Source organism: Pygocentrus nattereri, chromosome 3 (genome assembly GCF_015220715.1).
Source record: "Pygocentrus nattereri isolate fPygNat1 chromosome 3, fPygNat1.pri, whole genome shotgun sequence".
In the NCBI taxonomy this organism is placed as follows: Eukaryota; Metazoa; Chordata; class Actinopteri; order Characiformes; family Serrasalmidae; genus Pygocentrus; species Pygocentrus nattereri.
The window spans coordinates 46,333,528-46,339,788 of record NC_051213.1 but is presented as its reverse complement, the minus strand read 5'-3'; positions in this window follow the sequence as shown (position 1 = coordinate 46,339,788).

The following is a 6,261-nucleotide window of genomic DNA, read 5'->3' as shown; positions in this document are numbered from 1 at the left end:
TATATGTATATACACACACACACACACAAACACACACACATATATATATATATATATATATATATATATATATATATATATATCCTATCTGAGGAGATTAGATCAAATATTCCACTTGCATAAAGAAGAAGGAGTTAAAAAATGAGCCCTAAGCAGCTCAGAAACTGATTAAAAGCTACAGAGAAATTGAGGCTCCTAGCAACCACCTGGAAAACCTGGCAGACAATAAAAAACTGCCCCTATCAGATCTGTAGTTTGTTATAGATCATATTATTAGGTAACTGTAGAAACCGATTGTTACATCATCATAAACGGAGCACATTGTTTTATATTTTGTTGCAGCTCTTCTGGGCTGAAGATGTTTATAGTAAACCTGTCGTGCGTCCGGCAGATGGATGTGCTTACAGCTCTGACAGATTCAGGTGATGAGGTCTCTGCATATGACCGTGTTCGGGCAACACACACAGCTCATGCTTGTCTCCGGCCCCTGCGCGCGCTCTCTGAAGCCCCCCCTCAAAACACACACACACACACATCTCTCTCTCTTTAATTGATTTTTTCCCCATAATTAACTCTGCCTGATCGATTTCTGCGCCGATGTCATTCTCAGCCTCGTTACGGAGCTTTTACACCCCAAACAAACACAGACCTTATTGATTAAAACACCTGCACGACTAAACACTCAACACACGCGTGTGTGTCCGCACGCGGAGAGGATGCAGCACGCTGAGGCCTTTCACTGTTTAGCAAATAAACAGACAAACACACAGACACATACACACCGACACACACACACACACACACACACACACACACACATACATCTGTCCATCCTTCCACTGTGAGAAGACCAGTCAGTGCAGTGGGTCTGAAAGGATGTGTAGCTGATCAAGAAGAACCTCACTGAGAAAAGGAGACGGACACAGCAAAGAAGCTGGGCAATAGACTGACCGCCCCAGAGTCCAGACCTCAGCACCACTGAATGGGTTTGATTACTTCAGAAAATGATTAAAACAGCTGGAGCGTGTTTGTGTCTCGCCGGGTGTGTGTTTGTGTCTCGCCGGGTGTGTGTTTGTGTCTCGCCGGGTGTGTGTTTGTGTCTCACCGGGTGTGTGTGTTGTGTATCACCGGGTGTGTGTGTTGTGTCTCACCGGGTGTGTGTTTGTGTCTCGCCGGGTGTGTGTGTTGTGTATCACCGGGTGTGTGTGTTGTGTCTCGCCGGGTGTGTGTGTTGTGTATCGCCGGGTGTGTGTGTTGTGTCTTGCCGGGTGTGTGTGTTGTGTCTCGCCGGGTGTGTGTGTTGTGTATCACCGGGTGTGTGTTTGTGTATCACCGGGTGTGTGTGTTGTGTATCACCGGGTGTGTGTTTGTGTCTCGCCGGGTGTGTGTTTGTGTCTCGCCGGGTGTGTGTGTTGTGTCTCGCCGGGTGTGTGTTGTGTCTCGCCTGGTGTGTGTTTGTGTCTCGCCGGGTGTGTGTGTTGTGTCTCGCCGGGTGTGTGTTTGTGTCTCGCCGGGTGTGTGTGTTGTGTCTCGTCGGGTGTGTGTGTTGTGTCTCGCCGGGTGTGTGTGTTTGTGTCTCGCCGGGTGTGTGTTGTGTCTCGCCGGGTGTGTGTGTTGTGTCTCGCCGGGTGTGTGTTGTGTCTCGCCGGGTGTGTGTGTTGTGTCTCGCCGGGTGTGTGTTTGTGTCTCGCCGGGTGTGTGTGTTGTGTCTCGCCGGGTGTGTGTTGTGTCTCGCCGGGTGTGTGTGTTGTGTCTCGCCGGGTGTGTGTTGTGTCTCGCCGGGTGTGTGTTGTGTCTCGCCGGGTGTGTGTGTTGTGTCTCGCCGGGTGTGTGTTGTGTCTCGCCGGGTGTGTGTGTTGTGTCTCGCCGGGTGTGTGTTGTGTCTCGCCGGGTGTGTGTGTTGTGTCTCGCCGGGTGTGTGTTGTGTCTCGCCGGGTGTGTGTGTTGTGTCTCGCCGGGTGTGTGTTGTGTCTCGCCGGGTGTGTGTGTTGTGTCTCGCCGGGTGTGTGTTGTGTTACTGATGTCATTCTTCCGGGCCTTCTCTGCATGGAGCCCCATCAACGGCTCAGCGACGAACACCAGCAGCCACGGGCGCTGCACGAGCGTCAGAACCAGCACAACAAAGGCAGCGCGCGACAACAAAAGAGCGTGTACACGGAGCCGGACACGCGCGCGCACCGCGTTTTCATCCCAGCTCGAATATTCCCGCGCGGATTACGAGATGCAGAAAAGAGCGGGGCGCGTGCGCATATATACATACACAAAGCTCTCGCGCATGCAAAGCAGCACGGCGTGGAACGGGACGGGAGAGAGGGGGGGGGGGGGGGGTGGGGGGGTGCACTGGGGTCTTAGTTTCAGGCTAATCAATAAATGATCAATAAAGAGCGAGAGAGAGAGAGAAGGGAACTCCTGCACGCGCGAAGACTTATTAGGGGTAATAAGTGCCTCGCGAGCCCACCCCTCTCTCGTACTCTCATTCTCGCGCTGCGGCACGTGCGGTTTAAGTTCCGACTATTAAGCCCCTTTTAGCTCAGAAGAGGAGAAGAAGAGCAGCAGGCAGAAAGGATGCAGATAGAGGGATGTAAGGGGGTGAGAAGGATAGAGGAAAAGAGGGAGAAGGAGGGACGAAGGAAAGAGAAAGTGCAAAGTTTGGAACAAACAAACAAATAAACAAATAAAGCGCCCACGTTACCAGCATGGTTTCCATCGGAGGAGGCTGCAGTGTCCGGTAGAAGCTCAGTAAGGAGACAAGCTGGAGATGGAGGGAGTAAAAAAAAGAGGGGAAAGAAGGGGGGCGGACTGGAGGGGATAAGGGGGGGGTGCAGGGGAAGAGAGGAGAAATAGAGAGAGAGAGAGAAATAGAGAGAGAGAGTGAAATAGAGAGAGAGAGAGAGAGAGAGAGAGAGAGAGAGAGAGAGAGAGGCAGAATTTGAATTGGAGGTGAAAGGTGATGGGGTCAGAGGAATAGAGGTGGGAGGGGGCACGTGCAAGGGGGACTCATATCACAAACACACACTCTGGCCCTGGCCGTGACTCTCGGTGGTTTCCATGACGACCTAATGATTGCTCCAGAGTAGTGGACGGGATATGTGAGTGAGTGAGTGAGAGAGAGAGGGGGAGGGGGGGGGGGGGTAGAGAGAGAGGGAGAGAGGGAGAGAGGGAGAGAGAGAGAGAGAGAGAGAGAGAGAGATGAATGGTCTTATAAATAACTTATTTCCTATATATTTCTGATTTTTGGCCCCATTTTCCACACATTTGTAACCTAAAACTAGTTTAATACGTTATGCAGCATCCTGTAGCGCAGCATCTCCTTCAGCCTCCTTGCTTTGACAGAATTGTATCATTATAATGTTTTCATTCATCACTGTTCACTCACTACAATACCCAGCATGCATTACGCAAATAGAATATTTGTATGCTATATCATTAACGTCATCCTTCACTGGAACTAAAGGGCCCAAACCCTGAAAAACAGTCCCAGCTCATTATCCCCCCGCCACCAAACTTTACTGCTGTGTTATGGTAGGTAGTGTTCTCCGCAGAACTTCTCATCAGACTGCCAGGTTCTTCACTCCAAAGAACGTTGACACTGCTCCATTCAACACTTAGCATAGTGCAGAAGTTGTGCTAGCTTGATCACATCTATAGGCTAATAAACACAACGCTCAGTTGTTGACCCAAAAAAAAAACATATTGTATTTTTATTCAGCACAAAACGGACACAAGACAAAATAGTTGTCCTTTAAGCGCAAGAAAACAAGTCAAACACTATATTGTCAATAGTTTTCACTCACCCACTCCGAATCATTGAATTCAGGTGTTCCAATCACTTCCATGGCCACAGGTGTATAAAGCCGAGCCCCTAGGCCTGCAGACTGCTTCTACAGACATTAGTGAAAGAATGGGTCGCTCTCAGGAGCTCAGTGAATGGACGGTCAAAAATTCCGGTATACACACTCCTAACCCTTGTGGAAAGCCTTCCCAGAAGAGTTGAAGCTGTTATAGCTGCAAAGGGTGGGCCGACATCATATTAAACCCTATGGATTTAATATGTGATGTCACTCAAGTTCATATGCGTGTGAAGCCAGACGAGCGAATACTTTTGGAAATATAGTGTATTGAGATAACCAGTTAGCTGCCTTGCTAACTTTGACTTCTAGCTTGTCCTCTACCTGGCGAGGTATTTCCGTTGTTGAAGTAATCCATTCTTCATTGGAATCCAGATCTGTAGACAGGCGGTTATACAGACACAAAAAGACAGTGAGCTTCTTATGAGGAACTTTGGCTAAACGGCCAACTTAGGCATTTGCAAAAAAAGGAAAGAAATTCCCCTCAAAGCAGTTGTACATCCATGTTACTTCCTGAGGAGGCTGAGGTCTTTTGGTGTGAGCACTAAGCTCCTCTGGACTCTTCCAGTCTGTTGGAGCGAGTGCTCTATTCTATGCTGTTGCGTTCTGGGGCAGCAGCATTAACAAAAGTGCTCTGAACAAAATTAACACACTTATCAGGAAGGCTGGCTCTGTTGTAGAAATCAAGCTGGACTCTTTGGAGGTTGTACCAGAACAGGGGACGCTCAACAAGCTGCTAGCCATCTTGGACAACACCTCACACCCTCTGCATGCTACCCTGGATGAACGGAGAAGCTCATTCAGTGGCGTCTGTTCTAGCTGTGCTGTGTTAAAGAGCCGTGTGAGATCTTTCTTACCTACTGCTATAAGGCTCTACAACGAGTCTCCTCACTGCAGAGACGGTACTGATCTCCTGCTGTCTGAAATGTGCTGAACCACATCACTGTATCTCCTCTCTGATCAATACACACTGTGCAATAATATCACAACTATTACTGTACTGACACTTTCACTATGCACTTTAATTTACACTACAATATTGATGCAACTCAGTTAGTCATGTCTATAATATGTGCTGTTAAACTACCTCATACCACTCAGTGCCTGCTGTCTTGTAAATAAAGCGACTCTGTCTCATAGGCCGTGTATGTAAATAGATACTTTTATACTTCATTTTATTTCTTTTGTACTTTAACGTCTGTCTAGATTTATCTCTACTTTGTATTTTACTGCATAGTTTATGTAAGTTTATGTGTGACTATATGTGTTGCTACCGAAACACCGCAAATTCCCTCTGGGATCAATAAAATTCTATCTATCTATGTACCAAGATATTTCACTGCAGTTCCACAGATAACTCAATACCATGGCTCGTGTTGGTAGTCGTTACCCATCAATATGAGGTAATACGTTTACTTGAAGATGTCGGAGTCTAACCACCTCAGAATGGTGGCATATGTACTGTCCTTTCAGCACCACAGGCAGCACTGACCACTGCCTTCAGCACCATGGACAGGGAACTGGAAAACTGACTGCAGCACTCATCCCGTAGCCTCCATCACTCTTTCCAGAGGAGATACTTATGCACGAGCTCCCAGGCACTAACGCACTGGGGAAAAAAAATTCTCTTCCAGAGAGAAAAGATGCTCAAATCTGAAGACTCACTGGAGTCAGACTAGTGCCTCCACATTTAACAGACTGAAGATTCTCCAGAAGGGGGTGTCAAATAGTTTGTGATGCTTCATAAGAGCAGTTTATTCATTCACCTTTATACAAATCATGATACATTTTTGAGAGTTTTCATGATTACATACCTGCAGGGTGTCCAATCTTACCCACAAAGGACCACAGTGGCTTCAGGTTTCCTTTCCAAATAGAAGTACATCTGATTCTACACTTGTTCAGGAAGTTGGTCGGAGTCTTCCACCAGTGTTTTTATAGCATGCGCTCCTGCTTTGTTGGGAAGGGAACCTGCAGCCAATAAGATTGGACACTCCTGATATACACGGAAAACACCAATGACACAGTGTTCCCAGATTTATTTAGAATCCCTGTGATGTCAAGCAATCCTGACTGCAAGCCTGGTCACCTCCACAGGCTAAGAAACATGCATAGAAAAGGCCAGTGACAAAGCTGTGCCACAATTATATCTGACTCAGAAATTGTTATAAAATTGCTTGGGGAAGTGGGGGCAGCATTAGCGGAATCTTCCATCTTCGCCTTTCTGTATCTTGTCCTGTTTGCCCAATCCTGGTGGACTGAGCCGTCTGCAGGAAGCTGGAGAGTTACAGCGTTCTGGCTGAGCAACGATAGTGGTCAGTACACCTCAGACACCAACATGGATGTGGACCTCATCAAGCGCCACTCCAGGGACATCACCAGAACGGAAAGAGGATGAGCTAACAGGGGATGG